The sequence below is a fragment of the Bos grunniens genome, chromosome 7 (assembly GCF_055505025.1).
Source record: "Bos grunniens cultivar Pamir isolate PY7600 chromosome 7, Bosgru_T2T1.0, whole genome shotgun sequence".
Classification (NCBI taxonomy): Eukaryota; Metazoa; Chordata; class Mammalia; order Artiodactyla; family Bovidae; genus Bos; species Bos grunniens.
The window spans coordinates 58,919,131-58,941,868 of NC_141171.1; the positions used below are offsets into that span (position 1 = coordinate 58,919,131).

At 40.8% G+C, this 22,738-nt stretch overlaps 1 protein-coding gene and 1 long non-coding RNA gene across 5 annotated transcripts in view; one reads left to right on the forward strand and one right to left on the reverse strand.

Annotated features, from left to right (window-relative positions):
- Positions 1-13,607, reverse strand: part of JAKMIP2 (janus kinase and microtubule interacting protein 2) — a 189,280-nt gene extending 175,673 nt beyond the window's left edge. For all 4 annotated transcript variants that reach the window (XM_086412240.1, XM_086412239.1, XM_086412238.1 and 1 more), the window contains exon 1: positions 13,215-13,607. The gene's annotated coding sequence lies outside the window, so the exon portion shown is untranslated. The remainder of the gene's footprint in view (positions 1-13,214) is intronic.
- Positions 13,423-17,829, forward strand: LOC147369617 (uncharacterized). Its single transcript, XR_015167649.1, has 3 exons — positions 13,423-13,725; positions 15,785-15,918; positions 17,726-17,829. It is a non-coding gene; the product is annotated as an uncharacterized LOC147369617 (long non-coding RNA).
- Positions 17,830-22,738: the final 4,909 nt, after the last annotated feature.

Genomic DNA, 22,738 nt, shown 5'->3' on the forward strand with positions numbered 1-22,738 from the left:
ACTATGCAATTTTGCATAGTAACCTAGAATGATAGGTTCATGAATCAACACAAATTGGAAGTGGTCAAACAGGAGATGACAAGAGTGAACATTGACATTCTAGGAATCAGTGAACTAAGATGGACTGGAATGGGTGAATTTAACTCAGATGACCATTATATCTACTACTGTGGGCAGGAATCCCTTAGAAGAAATGGAGTAGCCATCACAGTCAACAAGAGTCCAAAATGCAGTACTTGGATGCAATCTCAAAAACAACACAATGATCTCTGTTTGTTTCCAAGGCAAACCATTCAATATCACGGTAATCCAAGTCTATGCCCTGACCAGTAACACTGAAGAAGCTGAAGTTGAACAGTTCTATGAAGATCTACAAGAACCTTCTAGAACTTACACCCCAAAAAAATGTTCTTTTCATTACAGTGGACTGGAATGCAAAAGTAGTCAAGAAACATCTGGAGTAAGAGGCAAATTTGGCCTTGGAGTACAAAATGAAGCAGGGCAAAGGATAACAGAGTTCTGACAAGAGAACGCACTGGTCATAGCAAACACCCTCTTCCAACAACACAAGAGAAGACTCTACACATGGACATCACCAGATGGTCAACACCGAAATCAGATTGATTATATTCTTTGCAGCCAAAGATGGAGAAGCTCTATACAGTCAGCAAAAACAAGACCAGGAGTTGACTGTGGCTTGGATCATGAACTTCTTATTAGCAAATTCAGACTGAAATTGAAGACAGTGGAGAAAACCACTAGACCATTCAGGTATGAACTAAATCAAATACCTTATGACTATACAGTGGAAGTGAGAAATAGATTTAAGGGACTAGATCTGATACATAGAGTGCCTGATGAACTATGGATGGAAGTTCGTGACATTGTACAGGAGACAGGAATCAAGACCATCCCCAAGAAAAAGATATGCAAAAAAGCAAAATGGCTGTCTGAGGAGGCTTTACAAATAGCTGTGAAAAGAAGAGAAGTGAAAAGCAAAGGAGAAAAGGAAAGATATAAGCATCTGAATGCAGAGTTCCAAAGAATAGCAAGGAGAGATAAGAAAGCCTTCCTCAGAGATTAGTGCAAAGAAATAGAGGAAAACAATAGAATGGGAAAGACTAGAGATCTCTTCAAGAAAATTAGAGATACCAAGGGAACATTTCATGTAAAGGTGGGAACAATAAAGGACAGAAATGGTATGGACCTAACAGAAGCAGAAGATATTAAGAAGAGGTGGCAAGAATACACAGAAGAATTGTACAAAAAAGAGCTTCATGACCCATATAATCATGATGGTGATTATCTCTCACCTAGATTATCTCTCACAATGATCTCTCACCTAGAACCAGACATCCTGGAATGTGAAGTCAAGTGGGCCTTAGGAAGCATCACTATGAACAAAGCTAGTGGAGGTGATAGAATTCCAGTTGAGCTATTTCAAATCCTGAAAGATGATGCTATGAAAGTGTTGCACTCAATATGCCAGCAAATTTGGAAAACTCAGCAGTGGCCATAGGACTGGAAAAAGTCAGTTTTCATTCCAATCCCAAAGAAAGGCAATGACAAAGAATGCTTAAAGTACTGCACAATTGCACTCATCTCACACGCTAGTAAAGTGATGCTTAAAATTCTCCAAGCCTGGCTTCAGCAATACATGAACTGTGAACTTCCAGATGTTCAAGCTGGTTGTAGAAAAGGCAGAGGAATCAGAGATCAAATTGTCAACATCCCCTGGATCATGGAAAAAGCAAGAGAGTTCCAGAAAAACATTTATTTCTGCTTTACTGACTATGCCAAACCCTTTGACTGTGTGGATCACAATCAACTGTGGAAAATTCTGAAAGAGATGGAATACCAGACCACCTGACCTGCCTCTTGAGAAACCTGTATGCAGGTCAGGAAGCAACAGTTAGAACTGGACATGGAACAACAGACTGCTTCCAAACAGGAAAAGGAGTACATCAAGGGTGTATATTGTCACCCTGCTTATTTAACTTCTATGCAGAATACATCATGAGAAACACTGGGCTGGAGGACGCACAAGCTGGAATCAAGATTGCTGGGAGAAATATCAATAACCTCAGATATGCAGATGACACCACCCTTATGGCAGAAGGTGAAGAAGAACTAAAGAACTTCTTGATGAAAGTGAAAGAGGAGAGTGAATAAGTTGGCTTAAAGCCCAACATTCAGAAAACTAAGATCATGGCATCTGGTCCCATCACTTCATGGGAAATAGATGGGGAAACAGTGGAAACAGTGTCAGACTTTATTTTTCTGGGCTCCAAAATCACTGCAGATGGTGACTGCAGCCATGAAATAAAAAGACACTTACTCCTTGGAAGGAGAGTTATGACCAACCTAGATAGCATATTCAAAAGCAGAGTCATTACTTTGCCAACAAAGGCCCATCTAGTCAAGTTTATGGTTTTTCCAGTAGTCATGTATGGATGTGAGAGTTGGACTATAAAGAAAGCTGAGCACAGAAGAACTGATGCTTTTGAACTGTGGTGTTGGGGAAGACTCTTGAGAGTCCTTTGGGCTACAAGGAGATCCAACCAGTCCATCCTAAAGGAGATCAGTCCTGGGTGTTCATTGGAAGGACTGATGTTGAAGCTGAAACTCCAATACTTTGGCCACCTGATGAGAAGAGCTGACTCATTTGAAAAGACCCTGATGCTGGGAAAGATTGAGGGCAGGAGGAGAAGGGGATGACAGAGGATGAGATAGTTGGATGGCATCACCGACCCATGGACATGGGTTTGGGTGAACTTCAGGAGTAGGTGATGGACAAGGAGGCCTGGCGTGCTGCGGTTCATGGGGTCACAAAGAGTCAGACAGGACTGAGCCACTGAACTGAACTGAAACAAAAAGAACAAAGAATGTCCTTATCATCTCCTATACAAAGGGACTATAACTCACCAGGCTCCTCTGTCCATGGGATTCTCCAGGCAAGAATACTGGAATGGGTTGCCATGCCCTCCTCCAGGGGATCTCTCCAACCCAGGTATCAAACCCAGGTCTCCCGCATTGCAGATAGATTCTTTGCCATCTGAGCCACCAAGAAATCCCAAGAATATTTGAGTGGGTACCCCATCCCTTCTCCAGGGGATCTTCCAATCTGAGGAATTGAACCAGGGTCTCCTGCATTGCAGGTGGATTCTTTACCATCTGAGATACCAGGGAAGCCCATAATAAATACATAGTAGGTACTCAAAGAATTTAGTTCTTTTCTGGATAATTTTGAAAAGTAAGTTGTAAAAGTAAGTTTTCTTTTTATACTTTTATATCCTGACCATTTTAGATATTTTTGTTTTAAGAGGGTAAAGACTATTCCATTTGTTGCTGGAATAAACTGGTTTACTTGAATTATAAAGGAAACTCGATAACGACGGATGTCCTCAATTCTTTTAAAGAACAGAACTGAGTCAGCATCGAGTCTGAAAAAAAATTCAGATTGACCCAACGGAAAGTGCTCTTTTGCAAAATGACTATCTCCTAAACAAAATGCTTTTCTACTATTTCATCAGCTATTCTCTGTCATAAAGATCCTCTTGTTAGGAAAACAACATTTGAGGACATCAAGAATGTGGTTAGCGATGGCACTATGTGAACCAGGAATGGATCAATGCCACTTACATTACAGTTGACCATACAGTCAAAGATCAATGTTTCAAAGCAAGTGGATGATATAAAATAAATTTGGACAGTTAATGTTTTCAAACCATACAAATGTCCGTGCAAGTACAGTAAGCAAATGGCCAGTGACTAGCAGACCACCCTACCTGCCTACTGAGACATGTATATGAGGGTCAAAAAGCAACAGTTAGAATTGGGCATGTAACAACAGACTGGTTCCAAATTGGGACAGGAGTGTGTCAAGGCTGTATATTGTCACCTTGCTTCTTTAACTTATATGCAGAATGCATTATGCGAAATGCCGGGCTGGATGAAGCACAAGCTGGAATCAAGATTGCTGGGAGAAATATCAATAACCTCAGATATGAAGATGACACCACCTTTATGGCAGAATGCAAAGAAGTAAAGAGCCTCTTGATGAAAGTGAAAGAGAAGAGTGAAAAAGTCAGGTTAAAACTCAACATTCATAAAATGAAGATTAATGTATCCGGTCCCATCATTTCATGGCAAATAGATGGGGAAACAATGGAAACAATGACAGACTTTATTTTGGGAGGCTCCAAAATCACTGCAAATGGTGACTTCAGCCATGAAATTAAAAGACACTTGCTCCTTGGAAGAAAAGCTATGACCAACCTAGACAGCATATTAAAAAGCAGAGACATTACTTTGCTGACAAAGGTCTGTATAGTCAAAGTTTTGGTTTTTCCAGTAGTCTAGTATGGTTGCGAGAGTTGAACCACAAAGAAAGCTGAGTGCTGAAGAATTGATGCTTTTGAACTGTGATGTTGGAGAAGACTCTTGAGAGGCCCTTGGACTGCAAGAAGATCAAACCAGTCAGTTCTAAAGGAAATCAATCCTGAATATTCACTGGAGGGACTGACGCTGAAGCTGAAACTCCAATACTTTGGCTACCTGATGAGAAGAGCCAACTCATTGGAAAATACTCTGATGCTGTGAATGATAGAAGGCAGGAGGAGAAGGGGATGACAGAGAATGAGATGGTTGGATGGCATCACCACCTCCACGGACATGAGTTTGAGCAAGCTCCAGGAGTTGGTGATGGACAAGTAAGCCTGTGTTGCAGTCCATGGGGTCGCAAAAAGGCAGACATGACTGAGTGACTGAACTGAACTGAGCTAGAAATATTAATTTTGTCTCTTTACTACCATTAGGTGGTCTTGGCTAAGTCATTTAGGTTTGATTTCAAAAAATGTAAACAGAGTGAAAAATGTTAAAATATAAAATCACACACCATACTTAAAAAAGACTGGACACTGGCTTCTCTGGTGGCTCAGTGGTAAAGAACCTGCCTGCCAATGTAGGAGACACAAGTTCCATCCCTGGTCAGGTAAGATCCCACGTGCGACGGAACAGCTAAGCCAGTGCACCACAACTATTGAGCCTGTGCTACTGAGCCCACATGCCACAACTACGTAAGCACACGATCCCTAGACCCTGTCATCCACAAGAGAAGCCACCACAGTGAGAAACCTGCTCACTGCAACTAGAGAGTAGCCCCTACTCTTCATAACTAGGAAAAAATGTCCCCCTGGCAAAGACCCTGCACACCAAAAATAAATAAAATTAAAAAAAAAGAAGATTGGACAATGTGTGTAGCTACACCCGTCCAGATAAGAGCATTCATGTGAATCAGGCATGTTTAAGCATGCTTTTTGAGACTGAGCTCTTTTCAATCCATAGAGTAAAAAAACCGGAAGGTTGCACAGTGGTGGAAGAATCAATTTCCCTTGTAGCAGGCTATTTTCCTCTCTTGTTTCAGAGTGTGGCACTGCACCCTGAGGAGCCTCAAATGTGGACAGTCTAGCTAAGAAGAGAGCTACTGCTGCTAAGTCATTTCAGTCGTGTCCGACTCTGTGCGACCCCATAGACGGCAGCCCACCAGGCTCCCCCGTCCCTGGGATTCTCCAGGCAAGAACACTGGAGTGGGTTGCCATTTCCTTCTCCAATGCATGAAAGTGAAAAGTGAAAGTGAAGTCGTTCAGTCGTGTCTGACTCTTAGCCACCCCATGGACTGCAGCCTACTAGGCTCCTCCGTCCATGGGATTTTCCAGGCAAGAGTACTGGAGTGGGGTGCCATTGCCTTGGCTCAAATGCTCCTTCCATGCAAAATTAACTAGGGGTCAGTTCAGTTCAGTTCAGTCACTCAGTCATATCCGACTCTTTGCAACCCCATGAATCGCAGCACACCAGGCCTCCCTGTCCATCACCAACTCCTGGAGTTCACTGAGACTCACGTCCATTGAGTCAGTGATGCCATCCAGCCATCTCATCCTCTGTTGTCCCCTTCTCCTCCTGCCCCCAATCCTTCCCAGCATCACAGTCTTTTCCAATGAGTCAACTCGTCGCATGAGGTGGCCAAAGTACTGGAGTTTCAGCTTTAGCATCATTCCTTCCAAAGAAATCCCAGGGCTGATCTCCTTCAGAATGGACTGGTTGGATCTCCTTGCAGTCCAAGGGACTCTCAAGAGTCTTCTCCAACACCACAGTTCAAATAAGGAGTCCTTTTTACTTCATTTTTTTTAAAGCTATGGTTTATTTTTAATGACTGCTAATTATGTCTCAGGCATCTGGCTCAAAATACTGTAAATTCTAAACTTTATAGATACCTTTATTAAATGAAGTGCTTTTAAAATAAAACTTAGTCATAATTCAAATGTCTTCATTAATACAAAAAAAAATCATACACTCTCTGAAATTAAGATTTCGTCCTCACTTTGTTGTTAGTTAACAACCACTCAAATTCCTACTTAAGAGATGCAGGAGACAAAGACTAACCAGTGGAATAGGAGGAATTTCTTCCTCCAGGTCTAGGTAACCCGAGGGAGCAGATGACGGAGAAGAAACTCCAGTAATTCCAGAGTTCCCATTTTTACAAACTGAATTATCTAAGAAATTCATAAGAATACAAGTCTGGCATCTATAACATCTTCAAAACACCTAAGTTCCTCTCTCCGTCTCCTCTAGCAGAATTACCATCATGTGGATTCTCATGTGAATTCAGAATGTTGGTTTTTAATACAAACTCTCCAGATTGGTACTGTTTTATATAAAATTACCAGCTCAATGGACATGAGTTTGAGCAAGCTCCAGGAGATGGTGAAGGACAGGGAAACCTGGTGTGCTGCAGTCCATAGGGTCGCAAAGAGTTGGACACGACTGAGCGACTTAACAACAGACTGAGTGACTGAACAACAATTGTCTTTTATATAAAATTATTGGCTTGCTATTCTTTTATTGGTAGAATGACACAATACTCTAGATTTTACAGAACGGGACTCGTTTAAAATATTCCATCTAGCTGTTTTCATTAGTATTATTGCATTAAAAAAAACCAGTTTTTGTTTTGGAAAATATACTAAAGTTAGGTATATCTGACCTGTGAATAGTTTACAGGCCTTAAATATATGGGTCAGTACTTTCATGGAAAGTACCTCTCCATGAAATGTTTATTTTTAGAAGGTATCTCTCTCCATGAAATGCTGCACAAGGAAGAGCCAGATAAGGGATGTGGGTGAGAAACACTTGCTTGGTTTACATTTTCACTGTGGTTATGCTGGGTAGCATTTTCCAAGGGAACATTTCCAGTTTGGATCAGAAGGCATGATGACAATATCACCCTCTTTTCTGAAGCACAAGCTCACAAGGCTTTTTCAGAGTCATAATGATCTCAGCAAAATTTCCTTCTTGAAAATAATACCAGTGAATAGTTTTCTAAACAGACACTGTCAAATAAACCTAGTCACATTTGGTTTTCCATCTCTGTTTTAATTGCAGTTGACTCCAGAATTAATGCACTGAAGTAAATGATCTTAATTTCGATGCCAAACAAAGAAAGGGAACAAAGACTTTTTCCTCATACTTAGGTTTCACTGTAGCTCTATCTTTACAACTTTGATAAATGCTATAAAGGAAACAGAGAGGGTACAACAGTAATAGCAGAGATTTAAGATAAACTAAAGGAAACCCCTCCAAGGAATTACATTTTTTTAATCTTTTTTTAAGAAAAAAATTTTTTAATGTGGACCATTTTTTTAAGTCTTTATCAAATTTGTTTCAATACTGCTTTTGTTTTATGTTGGTTTTTTGGCTGTGAGGCATGTGAGATCTTAGCTCCCTGACCAGAGACTGAACCCTCACCCTGAATTTGAAGGCGAAGTCTTAACCATTGGACCACCAGGGAAGTCCCCAATAGTTACATTTAAAGCTCAAACTTAAAGTATAATAATAATCCAACCACCATTCATATTTTAAAAGGGGAAGAGCCAGAAGACTGGGCTTTCATTTAAAAACTGTATATAGGTTTAAGAAAAATACAGGTGCCAAAAATACATCTGAGTTTAGTCTAAGTCAGGTGATAGCTATGTATGTTGTTTAAATGATTTTTATGAAGGATTTAAGTTGGTCACAGAGGTTAGGACTATAGGGTGCGCCTACCATACTGAGGAAAAGTAACACAAATCTGGAAGAGATATTTGTTTCTGTAGTTATTGCTAATGCATGCACCTGGTGAAATTCTTAGCAATTCAAACCGGGATTTCTCTGACTTGGGCCCAAAACTTATTCTTTAGCAGCAGACAAAAGAAGACCAAGGTCAATTTAATATCCACTGTGAGATGCAATGGCAAGTCAGAATAACAGATCTCATATTTCGTGAAAAACAATGCTTGAAGCACAGCTGCTGTAAATGAAGTAGGAGCTGCCTGTATTAAAAGCAAAGAATGAAGACCCCAAAGTGGAGGAAAATAACTTGAGTCATCAAGATAAATGCACACAGAGATTAAAAATTTACTAGAGGCATATTTCATTAACATGGAAAGATGGCCACTTAAAATTAAAAAAAAAATTATAAAACAGTGCTCAGAATATGGCCCCATTTACGAAATTATATACCTGAGTGTGTTTATAGAAAAAAATCTATATGCCACCTGAAATGGCATATAGAAAAAAAATCTAGAAGGAAGTATTTCAAAGTACTAACAGTAATTACTTTTTGATAGTAGATTATGGGTGATTTTCTTACACATTTCTGCCTTATCTTTTTTTATTCTAACAATGAGGATATTATGTTTAAAATGTAAGGAAAAAAGTCTTTAAAAGGACATTTAACTGTATTGGTGAATACTGATTTAAAGCAGAATGCCTTTAATATGATAGATCTCACTTGTACTGCAAGCTAATTAATTATAAAGGATGTTTCGCAATTGTAGAATGACAGTTCAGATGGCATATTTTGTTCTTTGGCCAGCACTGAATTACTAAACAGTCAGACAAAGTACGCCCCTACAATGGTAGCAAAGAAAGGGAGATAGCAAATAATTAGAATATTCTGGAGAAAAGTATTTAATTTTTGATGGCTCAGAAAAGCATAAACATGAATGTCCAGAAAATATCATAAGGTTGTTAAACTTATGTACACTTATTTATGATTTAATATCATTTTAATTTTTAAGAACATGGAGGTTGAGAGATGCTTAACATAGATACATGGACATATAGGTAGGAGGTGTAGCTAAGTTTCTTCAGATTAATTTCTATAGGAAATTAATTTGGTCCTAAGCACAGAAAAAGACTTCCTTGATGGCTCAGTGGGGAAAGCCATCGCATTCCACTTGCACTGCAAGAGACACAGGAGACATAGGTTCAGTCACTGGGTCAGGAAGATCCCCTGGAGGAGGAAGATGGCAACACACTCCAGTATCCTTGCCTGAAAAATCCTGTGGACAGAGGAACCTGGTGGGCTACAGTCCATGGGGTCACAAAGAGTCAGACGTGACTGAGCAACTAAGCACACACACAGCACAGCAAGAAATTGTTACTCCCCTCAACTGCATGTCATTAAAAATAAAAACAATACTCAGCCATAAAATAAGTCCACATCAGTCCAACAAAGTTCTAATTTTTTCCCAGACAGATGTTTCTATGTTTTATGAAATATCGTGATTCCCAGGTTTTCTCCAAAATAATTTCTGTTTCAACCCTTTTTTTTTTTGGCTGATGTCTAAAGAATGCACTTAGTCTATCTGGAAATTCAATGTGACCAAAGAACATATCATGGCCCCCCAAATATTCAAATAAAATTTGGGCCCAATTAGACTGTTTACCAAACCCAAAACTGAACAAGCCTAATCGCCCAAGCCTCTTTCCTCTTATGTAAAATAATTATTATGGCACTACCTGTACTCACATGATAGAATTTGGGGGGATATAAGATGACAGATAAAGAATGTAAAATGTCTTTAAGAATTATAAAAGAGTATATTAAGAACAGGTGTAATGATGGTGTTAATTATAACTCTATTGTTTTCATCATTAACTAATTTCATGTGTGTACAGCTTATATGGGAGAAGGCAATGGCACCCCACTCCAGTCCTCTTGCCTGGAAAATCCCATGGACAGGAGAGCCTGGTAGGCTGCAGTCCATGGGGTTGCTGGGAGTCGGACACGACTGAGAGACTTCACTTTCACTTTTCACTTTCATGCACTGGAGAAGGAAATGGCAACCCACCCCAGTGTTCTTGCCTGGAGAATCCCAGGGAGGGGGGAGCCTGGTGGGCTGCCGTCTATGGGGTCGCACAGAGTCGGACACGACTGAAGCGACTTAGCAGCAGCACAGCTTATATAGCCAGTAAGGAAATTCTATATTGCTAGAATATGAAAATTGTGCTAGTCATATAAGAGCTCTACAAACAGTTGTTTTTCAATTGATTACTTCATCATGTTTGGAAGAACATTTTCACGTGGTAAGATATTAGTTGGGATGTGCAAACACAGGGAATTATAACTGACCTCTCAGAGTAACACCCAAGTATACATCTAGTTTACTTATTCCAGTAAAAACCAACTGAGTGATTTATGTTAAAACTTCCAAGATAAATTCTGTTTTATTTTAGGTACCAACACTATGAAAAACATTGTAATAATTTTTCTATGAATGCGTGAGAAATGTAGAAAACAGTTTTGACTCTCCAGATATTTTCTAAGTACCCCGATGGAACTTGAAGCATGCATGTAAAACTGAAATATGTTCTGAGGCCACTTGAAGAAACAAGGAATATCCTATCCCAAAGTGAGAAATTAGATAATATGTGTTTATCCCAAACAAAGCAAGCTTTATGAAAGTTTAAATACCAGTCAAGATATTTAACATTACAAGAATGGCATTTTCAAGACAGTATTTGAGAAAAAGGTAATTAACTTTGCTTGCTAAATAAACAGCACATTTAAATAATAACATGTATATATGTTCCATATATTTTGTATTTTCTGACATCAAATTGATTCTTGAATTATTTTGTATCTAGACCCCACTAAACTAAAAATAGTTCACTTTTCTGTGGCCCTCAGCAAAGGTCATATAATCATCCAAGGTTGTAGGATCCAATCTACACATGTGTTCCCATGAGGTCTGACCACACAGCTGAAACACTGCTGACAGCTCCGTCCATGACTTACAGTGATTTGCTTCTGCTCAAACTGTGCCAACTTCACCTATAAAACCACATCCCAATGAAAATTCAAAACAAAGGAAATAAAACAATGCCCAAGATAACTGTTTTCATTGCATGAAACAGGGTCAACTACAACATGTCTTAATTTTTTTTAAAGCTTGCTGAAATTTTCTTACAAGTCAAAAGTTATCATTAAAGATTCAGGATGCAGCGTGTTATGCCATTTTTGTTATGACATACAAGTCCAGCTGCTCTTTCCCTGCTCTACTTTATGTAGTTGTGATAAGGCCCACGGTAGCACGACTTGATGCAGGTGTGAATCTATATATCACATGCCATGAGCATATTAAATCTATTCTTCCCATTAAGTTGCTGAAGAGCCTTCCACTATATAAACCAAACAGGACATTTATTCTCAGAGAAATTAAACTATAAACCTGATTCAAATGCATGTAAAAATTGTAAATGAAGTCGAGCAGTGTGTAAAATAAAATGCAGGGTTAAAACAAGTGTTTTTTTACATTGTAAAAAATGTTTGCACTGACAATGATATTGTTAGAGAAGAGGGAGATGGATAAAAAATAGGCCACATGCTAAATGTAATGTTACTAATGTAGTTTTACCTGCAAGGATTTTTCTGGCTTTAATTCAACAAAATCAATTATCCTGGGTGGTAATGGAGCTTTGTACTTTACTCATCTCAGGCATCTTTAGTATCCTGAGCTGCCTTAAAGCTGTGATACAGTAAAATATCAAGCAGATCCCACTAAGCATTTGTAAACTACAATAGCCCCCCATTTTGCCTACAAGCCACACACTCTCAAGCTGAGCTTTGCTCATTCGCTTGTTTCATTTCGTTGTACAAGCAGGCTAATTTGGAAATGGCTAGGTTACTTGGGAACACCTAGATGTTCAAAACCATCCCACTTTCTTACTTGACCACCCAAAGAAGTAGATCCATAATACAACACTTGAGGGAACTGTAAAATGGTGCCTGGATACTGAAGGAATGAACAGCAAATAGCAGCACTAGTAAATAAAATGAATGCATTTCACCTTCCAGCTCATCTGTGCTTCCTGGGACACAACACATAAACATGAAAGGGTTGGGGTAGAATTTCAAGAAAACTGATGTCTTTCAACATTCACTTGGCAAGATGCTGGACACAAAATAATACCACAAGCCACCTCCCTTTCCCATCAGTGTAAATTCGGGGCTCTCAAATCACCCCCCACAAACCCCAATTAAAAATAAAGGAAAAAGGCAGCCTATAATACAGATTGTCCTAAGTGGTCACAATGAAACTAAGGGACAATAACAAGAATAAATCTTGCATTAATCCAAATGAAGTCAATGAATAATAATACAAACCAGAAGCATAGTTTCAAAAATATGCAATTATCTCCAAGCATGCAAGGGCATTTAAAACCCATAAAAATCATTGCAAAGCACACTCTGCATATAAATATGTTTCATAAATGCTAAGTAACATGTGTATAGATGATATGCATATCCACAGGGTATCCATTTGTGTGATCACAATCAAATCTGTACATTAAAAATGAAATTCTATCTGGCAAATTGTTTCTCAGCAAGAGCACACCAGAATATGAAATAAAAGGCTAAATTCTGGGGCTACCTTTTCTTAGCAATGAAGGAAATAAACAAAATCACCTTATAATTGGGCCTGCAGGCTTAGGAGGCACCAAATGTGTTTTTGAAGGAAGGCCCGACCCTATATGTGAGAGCTGCAAATGAAATGATTCCTTTCAATAACATCTATTTCTTGGGAGCTCTTTTTCCACCCCCTGATTCTGTTGCTAAGCTTGGAAGGAAAGGAACCAAGTGGCTCAGTCTGCATTCTGAGCCAGTTCAAGATAAAATCAGAACACCATATATACATTTTTTTAAACACAAGCAGATGCCTCCTCACTTCTCTCTCCCTGGCAACCTTCCTCTCTTCCCAGCCCCATCACTGTCTCCACATCTTCCTCCCCATCACTGAGGGAGTCATTGTTCAATGAAGGCCACAAATGTATACACAGGTTATTTAATAGTCAGCTAAATCAAGAAGCGAACCTCGCTCCCTGCTACTTACCATGCTGAGATCCGGAGAAGCTGTTGAAAGGAAGGAGAGATGCAAACTGAATCCATTTTCCTTGTGACCGAATCGGATGCAGCCTCCGAACCCAACATCAGCAGCGGCTGCCGGGATTTCTTCCCCTCCCTCTCTGGTTGGCGACGGTGCTAATAGGAACCACCCTTCCAGCCCTCACTGGAGTATCAGCAGTCGAAGCGGCAGAAGCAGCAGCATCACCACTTGGCCTCCTCCCTCTCGGAGGATGGGGTGAGCTCAGAAGCAGCCAGGAACTTGCAGCAGACACCTCCTCTGGCTCCTCCTCTCCTGCCCCCTCCTCCGAAACCCCACCCCTGCTGCGGTAGAGGCTGCCTGCCCTGGCAGCTGCCGGTTGTCATGGCAACCACCAATGGCAAGCGACCAGGCTAAGGGGGAGGGGAGATGGGCGAAAGGAGTTGCGGGGGCTGGAGGGGAGTGAATTCGTGCTGCTGCCCTCTGGGATGCTCTTGGTCTCTCCTACCGTGGACTTCAGGTTTTTAAAAATGGGGCAAGGGTGTATAGCCATGGGAAGAGAATAATTTAAATTTAATCGAAATGTAGAATGAATCATACAAGACAGCTTAACTGTTTTTTTCATTTTCTATGGTTTTCCAATAAATGTTATTAAATTTGCCATTGAATAAATAATAGCAAATATGGAGAAAGTTATATTATGTAATAGGAGATTATTATCACTCCAAATACGTTTGTCTTTTAAGATTGTTAACTCAAGATTGTTAACTCAAGATTGTTAACAAGGAAAACGAGTGACTGGAATTTGCAGTGTTTAAGAGTCTGATTCCTTGTCACTGCTCTCTGCTTGTTCTTCTCTAGTGAGTCACTGGTCTTACTATTTTTCCAACTCCCTCTCTTAAGAGGAACTGGAGGTGTTTGGCATGCCCCTGTGGCAAAGGAAGTTAGAACAGAGGAAACAGAAATTCCTTGAGCAACCACGGCTGTCAGTCAGTGGATAGTTCCAAACCCTTTTAGTGTCAGACTCCTGAAGTGTTCAATTTCCTGCAGGAAATTCCATGCTATTTCAAGTATGCCCTTTTGGAGGTCCCACGCCAGCTGGTGGTCTGGGTGGTCGGTTGGTAGAAAGGACGTGAAAGCAGCAGTGCTGTGTTCTAGATGAATTCTAACTACAAATTATAAATGACACTAGTATTTATCTCGGGCAGTACTTGTAAAGATCGAATGAGATAATGCACTAAAGCACTGGGCATGTAGTAAGCGTACAATAAATGTTTACTCTTATTACTATTATTAGTAGTGGTGGTAGAACATTGTAGCCACTCCTTGATCCAAGAGATTGAAGGAATAGCAGGACAATCTCAGAATGGGAAAAAATTAAGGCGAGAAAACAATGTGTGATAACTGTGATGTTGATGATGATGGTTATGGTGACGACGAGGGCAAAAACAGTAAGGCTCTGAGAGATTCAAAGTTCTCTAAAACGTGACAAGTTAGGATGTTGTAAGTCTTAAAAGAGTTAAATAAATTTCCCAAATCCACATGGCTAATGCACAGCAGAGCCAGAATTAAAACTCTGACACTTCTATCACTAGCATTTGCTCTCTCAACCATTACGTTTTCTGCCACTTCTCCATGGAATAGAGGTACTCTTTTTTAAGTTTTTTAAATTGTTTTTATTTTTTGGCCGTGCTGGATCTACGTGGCTGCGTAGGCTTTTCTCTCGTTGTGGTGAGTGGGGGCTACTCTCTAGTTGGGAAGCACGGGCTTCTCACTGCTGTGCCTTCTCTTGTTGTGGAGCACGGGCTCTAGGGTGCACAGGCTTCGTTCAGTGGTTGCAGCTCCCAGGCTCTAGAGCACAGATTCAATAGTTGTGGTACACAGGCTTAATTGCTCCATGGCATGTGGGATCTTCCCGGATCAGGGATCGAACCCGTGTCTCCTGCACTGGCAAACGGTTCTTTACCACTGAGCTACCAGGGAACCCTGGAGATACCCTTTGTTCTTAACCTGTAGGGTTATTTACAGATTCACATAGGATTAGCACAAATTTCAGTCAGACAATCTGGGCTTGACTGACTTTTGATATAATTTGGAACATGTTAATTAACCTCCCTGAACCTATGTTTCTTCACCTGTGAGATGGAAATCATCATAGAACCTCGTCATGGGAATCCAATAGGGTGATGCATGTGGAGCATTAGCACATATCTAGCACATAGTAAATGTTCAATAAATGTTAGCTATGATGATTTGTTGCTCATTCTTAAGTAATGTTAAAATAGGAGAGGACTTTTTCCTGCTTGGGTTCACACTTAATATCAGGGCCTTATTCTAACAGCTGACTTGACGGTAATTAGGTGGTTGAGGAAAGGCTTGCAACTCATCCTCAACACTTGGCATTGCCTTCCCCTCGAGGGAACGCTGGCATCCTGCTCCCATCAGAGCCTCGACAATCGCACAGTCTACACACACTTGGACATCAGCATCACGTAGGTATAGTTGTATAGCATAAAATAATGGGTTGTTATAGTCTAGCTTTTTTATTCTTCTCTGTATTTTATCTGCTGTCTCCACAGAAATGATCATGTAAGTAAGCAGAGAAAAAAGCTGCAGACTGTAGAAGCTCAGATGTGTTTAGGTGATGAAATCTTCCGCATAGGCCTTGTGAGAAAGCATTTCATCTTGAGTATCAAGAGCTGACTTGGGTGTGGTGAGTAACTCTAGTTTTCTCTCTTCCTATCAACATATAGTCAATTGGAGGGGAAACGTGTTTGGTGTTCCCTATTTGAATAAGTCCGTAATTTAATGACTCAAGCAGTTTTTGTTTAGTTGTGTCCAACTCTTTTGAGACCCCTTGGACTGTAGCCTGCCAGGCTCCTCTGTCCATGGATTTCCCAGGCCAGAATACTTTTCCCAGGCCAGAATACTGGAGTGAGTTGCCATTTCATTTTCCAGGGGATCTTCCCAAACCAGAGATGGAACACACATGTACTGCACTGGCAAATGGATTCTTTTCCACTGAGCCACCAGGGAAGCCCACTCAAATAGTATTCTTCCCTTTTTTTTTTTTTTGCCGTATCCATGCTATAGTGTTACCATTATTTAATAATAGTTTTCTTTAGATGTTTATGTGATATTTATTTTTGTTAACTTTAATTATTTGTTATTTATTTACTTTAAAAGAAAATTTGTCTCTGGCTTCAGCAGAACATTAATAAAATTAGGCATAGTAAAGAGAATGTTCCCAGAGAATGGCATGTAATGTAAAACAATATTTTTATAAAACAGAGATTTCAGCTTCATTTGTAAGAATTTTTAGTTAAAACAAAAAAATTTTAAATTTCATTCCTTCTCTCTATTGGCATTTCCTCTGTTACCGTGTTCTATCCCATGGTATCTATCATCTTTTAATATACTATGTTATTTATTTGGGTTTTAAAATTTTCATCTGTTTCTCCCCACTAGAATGCTAGCTATGAAATAGCAGTGATATTTGTTAGTTTATTTGTGAATAGCACCTGACCCATATTATATGCTCAATAAATATTTGTTGAATGAACAAGCCAGTAAATAAATGAACTATCAAAATTCTGCATTGAATTATGGGTAAATAAGTTATTATAACATTATTTGTCCAGTTAAATATTTTTGATATTTCTAAAAATTAAAAAGTAATTACAGTAATTATCCTTTTAGTATACATGCATATCAGCATAATGTGTATCTAATGCATATTTTTAAAGTATATATCTATTAAAATGGAAATGTTGGCCCACGCAAATTCAGAGTCATCTAGCATATTGCTGGCGGTCTTTGGGAAACACTTGTTTTGTTCTAAGAACATCTTTTCCAGAAGTACTAAAGGTGACCAGACTGTCTACCTCTCCTTAGACCTCTCTAAGTTTGACTCTGAATTCTACGTCTGGAAAAAAGATGGTGTGAATGTCTGAAAAAGTAGATGGCGTGTGTGGGTCTTGGCTCCAAAAGCAGCATTAAATTTTCAGGAGAAACCACAGCATTATGGGAGGAAGCTGCAAAGTTTGAGCTCAGGAGACAGACTACCTGGACCGAGTCCACACTTCACTATATTCTTTTCTGAGTGACCTTGGGCAATTTGCTTAATTTCTCTGTGCCTCAGTTTCTTTTGAAAATCAAAGTTCATGTGTGCCAAGAGCCAACATGTATTTGGCATGTAATAAATAAGTAATGTTATCTAATATTATTATTAATATAATTTTTAATAACTATGGTTATACACAGCACATTTTTCTAGGTGTTTACAGAACACTCAGATCACTCCAGGCTATTCTAAGAACTTGCCGTTATGAGTGCAGATCAACTGCCAGCAGACTATGAGGCATTCTGGAGATGTTTATCTCAGAGACAGGCCAATGTCCTGATTCCACCCCCTCCCCCCGCCCCGGCAGAAGGGGCAACAAGCTAGGGATCATAGATGTGACTGCTGTTTATTCCCTGTCTATTCTGTAGGAGATTCTTAGCATATTGTGTGTTTACAGAGAACATTAAATGGAAGTGTCACGCGAGTGTATGTTCCTCGGTTCTTCGTCTCGTCACAACAAAGATTTGGAGCAACGGAAATTAAAGCCCTCGGCACATCACAGCTCTCGGGTCTTGGACAAACTGTGTTACAGCTCTTAGGCAAATCAGTGTTACAGCTCCATTTTATTTAGAAGATAGCAGGAGAATCCAAGACTCAAAGAGAAGAGAGTGGAGGAGTGCGTGGGGGTGGGGTGGGGAGGGGGAGAGGGAGAGAGAGAGAGAGAGAGGGAGAGAGAGCACGCGCACACGCACGCGGGAGAGAGTCCGTGAGAAAGCGCTTTGGCTCCTCCTTTTATATGTTTTTCCTCCACCTGGGCCTGCCCTATACAAATTGGGCTTAGCCAGGAGTGCTGTTTGTTCTGTTTGTTCTGCCTGAAGTCTTCACTCTGGTCCTCGGACCTTCCTTGTCTTTTAGCCACCGCCATTTTGGACTCCTTTTCCCTATTCTACCTACCTAACAGAAGCATCCAGGATCTTCTTGAGGTCATTAAGGTATCATTCTGATCTCACTGCATGTCCTTTATCAACACCACCAGCAAGCAAGTATATCAGAAGCACTCTCCCATGAACTCCTCACTCCTATGGCCAACCACCTTGTGGATGACTCTACACTCTGCCTTTGCTCACCCTATAACCTCTGAAAGTCCCTTCTCTACCCTAATTCTTCAGCCTTCAAGATTTATCCATCACCTCCTTCAGGGACTCTTCACTGATACTAGGATTAGCATGAGATTAGCATTAGAAATGAGATTCCTGCAGTCCCTTGTCACATCTTTATTAATATGCTAATGATGTTGGGTAAAGGATCCACCTGCAATGCAGGAAACACAGGAGACAGGGGTTTGATCCCTGGGTCAAGAAGATCCCCTGGAGGAGTGCATGGCAACCCACTTCAGTCTTAACTGAAAAATCCCATGGACAGAGAAGCCTGGTAGGCTGTAGTCCAAAGGGTCACAGAGTCCAACACAACTGAGCATGCGTGCACAGGGAGGTAATGATGTTGAACCACAAATATTTCTTAGTCTTTTCTATTTGATTGTAAGCATTTTGAGGTCAGAAATACTGCTCATTCATTCATTTACTGATACATTAATGATGTACTAGGTACCAAGAACACAGCTATGCACACTTTTCAAAGAACTTTATGTTCTCTGCTTTAGCTCCTCTCTGAAGACTCTGATGCTGGGAAAGATTAAAAGAAGGAGGAGAAGGGGACAACAGAGGATGAGATGGTTGGATGGCATCACTGACTCAATGGACATGAGTGTGAGCCAATTCCATGAGACGGTGAAGGACAGGGATACCTGGCATGCTGCAGTCCATGGGTCATGAAGAGCTGGACAGGACCAAGCGACTGAACAACGACAATAACAACAGTATTGGATGCAAATTTCCTATGGCCACCCACCTGCAGTGTAGACTCACCCATTAGGTGGATGGCCATAGGAGTAAGGCCATAGGAGTTGTTTAGCAGATGTGAATCCTCCCCACAACCACACACACACACACACACACACACACACACACAAATGAAAGAACTAATTGATGACCATGAGCACATATCCCCAGGCCTCCTGGAGACTAAGGACTGATAATGTTAACCCCCTGTGACGCCACTCTGCTGCCTCAGGGTCAGATCAGATCAGTCTCTCAGTAGTGTCCGACTCTTTGCGACCCTATGAATCGCAGCACGCCAGGCCTCCCTGTCCATCACCAACTCCTGGAGTTCACTCAGACTCACATCCATCGAGTCAGTGATGCCATCCAGCCATCTCATCCTCTGTCGTCCCCTTCTCCTCCTGCCCCCAATCCCTCCCAGCATCAGAGTCTTTTCCAATGAGTCAACTCGTCGCATGAGATGGCCAAAGTACTGGAGTTTCAGCTTTAGCATCATTCCTTCCAAAGAAATCCCAGGGCTGATCTCCTTCAGAATGGACTGGTTGGATCTCCTTGCAGTCCAAGGGACTCTCAAGAGTCTTCTCCAACACCACAGTTCAAAAGCATCAATTCTTTGGCGCTCAGCCTTCTTCACAGACCAACTCTCACATCCATACATGACCACTGGAAAAACCATAGCCTTGACTAGACGAACCTTTGTTGGCAAAGTAATGTCTCTGCTTTTGAATATGCTATCTAGGTTGGTCATAACTTTCCTTCCAAGGAGTAAGTGTCTTGTAATGTCATGGCTGCAGTCACCATCTGCAGTGATTTTGGAGCCCAGAAAAATAAAGTCTGACAGTGTTTCCACTGTTTCCCCATCTATTTCCCATGAAGTGATGGGACTGGATGCCATGATCTTCGTTTTCTGAATGTTGAGCTTTAAGCCAACTTTTTCACTCTCCACTTTCACTTTCATCAAGAGGCTTTTTAGTTCCTCTTCACTTCCTGCCATAAGGGTGGTATCATCTGCATATCTGAGGTTATTGATATTTCTCCCAGCAATCTTGATTCCACATTGTGTTTCTTCCAGCCCATATGTACTCTGCATATAAGTTAAATAAGCAGGGTGACAATATACAGCCTTGACGAACTCCTTTTCCTATTTGGAACCAGTCTGTTGTTCCATGTCCAGTTCTAACTGTTGCTTCCTGACCTGCATACAAATTTCTCAAGAGGCAGGTCAGGTGGTCTGGTATTCCCATCTCTTTCAGAATTTTCCACAGTTGATTGTGATCCACACAGTCAAAGGCTTTGGCATAGTCAATAAAGCAGAAATAGATGTTTTTCTGGAACTCTCTTGCTTTTTCCATGATCCAGCAGATGTTGGCAATTTGATCTCTGGTTCCTCTTCCTTTTCTAAAACCAGCTTGAACATCAGGAAGTTCACGGTTCACATATTGCTGAAGCCTGGCTTGGAGAATTTTGAGCAGACAATAATAACAGTATTGGATGCAAATTTCCTATGGCCACCCACCTGCAGTGTAGACTCACCCATAAGGTGGTTGGCCATAGGAGTTGTTTTAGCAGATGTGAATCCTCCCCACAACCGCACACAAATGAAAGAACTAATTGATGACCATGAGCACATAGCCCCAGGCCTGCTGGAGACTAAGGACTGATAATGTTAACCCCCTGTGATGCCACTCTGCTGCCTCAGGGTTCAGTTCGGTTCAATTCAGTCTCTCAGTCATGTCTGACTCTTTGCGACCCCATGGACTGCAGCACGCCAGGCTTCCCTGTCCATCACCAATACCCGGAGCTTACCCAAACTTGTGTCCATCAAGTCAGTGATGCTATCCAACCATCTCACCCTCTGTCGTCCCCTTTTCCTCCCTCCTTCAGTCTTTCCCAGCATCCGGGTCTTTTCCAATAAGTCAGTTCTTCCCATCTGGTGGCCAAAGTATTGGAGTTTCAGCTTCAGCGTCAGTCCTTCCAATGAATATTCAGGATTGATTTCCTTTAGGATTGACTGGTTGGATCCTCTTACTGTCCAAGGGGCTCTCAAGAGTCTTCTCCAGCACCACAGTTCAAAAGCATCAATTCTTCAGCACTCAGCTTTCCTTATGGTCCAACTCTCACATCCATACATGACTATATGGAAAAACCATAGCTTTGACTAGATGGACCTTTGTTGGCAAAGTAATGTCTCTGCTTTTTAATATGCTGTCTAGGTTTGTCATAGCTTTTCTTCTAAGAAGCAAGCATCTTTTAATGTCATGGCTGCAGTCACCATTTGCAGTGATTTTGGAACCCAAGAAAATAAAGTCTGTCACTGTTTCCATTGTTTCCCCATCTATTTGTCATGAAGTGTAGTGTCATTCAAAGAATGTGCATAAGCTGATCAAGTACCCTGAAACCCCTGCCCCCAACCAACATATTAAAAATGCTTTGCCAAAATGCTTCAGGGAGATTGAGGCTTTTCAGGGCTTAAGCCACCTCTCTCCTTGCATGGCCTTGTAATAAGCCTTTCTCTGCTCCAAAAAGAAAAAAAGACTACAAATTTTTAAAAAAATAAATGATATTGAGGGCTAAAACAAGAGAACTACAAGAAACTCTGATGGCATATAAAGGGAGAACATAACCAAACATAAACGTGTTTGAGAGCCTTGAAAAGACATTCCTGGAGGAATTGTGGAGTATACTGGAGGCAGGTGGCTTCAGACAAAAGGAAGTGCATGCTGGTCCTGAGGTGTGAAAGAACACAGCATGTTACTCAGTTTTTGTTCTATGTGAGTACCTAGCATAGTACCCCAATAAAAATTAAAAAAAAAAAATTTACAAGTTTCATTTCAGTATATGTACAGTTTTATTTTAATTTTTCTCTAATTTTTACTATGGGAGGCACCATAATTGTCAGAATTTCTACAGTGCTTAGGAACTCAAAATGTCATTACTTACTGCGCTGAGAGGACTTTAGCCAAGTAGTACAATAAGTACCTGTACCCCACTGTGAACAAAACAGTCTTAGTTCCTGTCCTGGTAGAACTTAAGAGTCCGATAGGTGGTGCTGCCAAAGAATAAGAAAACCAACCACTAAACAAACACCGAAATTTCACAAGTGCTATGAAGCAATGAACGACTTGGGGGAAGATAAGGATGGAGAAGTAGAGAGTGGGAATAACTCACTATGGGATGACATTTAAACTTAGAAATGAAGTATGGATTCTACCAGCCCAGTAAAAGCTAAGAAAAGAGAGTTTCCAATGGAAAGATGAGCTCTTTTCGAGAGGAAAAGCACAGAGGAGAAATATGTTTGATGGTCACCATAGTTGGATGGGCTTCCCAGGTGGCTCAGTGGTAAAGAATCTGTCTGCCAATGCAGGTGACCCAGAAGACACAGGTTCAATCCCTGGGCCAGGAAGATCCCATGGAGAAGGAAATGGCAATCTACTATAGTATCCTTGCTGGGGAAATCCCATGGACAGAGGAGTCTGATGGGCTGCAGTCCATGGGGTTGCAAAGAGTCGGATATGACTGAGCACTCACAAGCATGCATAGCTGGATATGGTGACCCTGAGGGAATGTGCCAT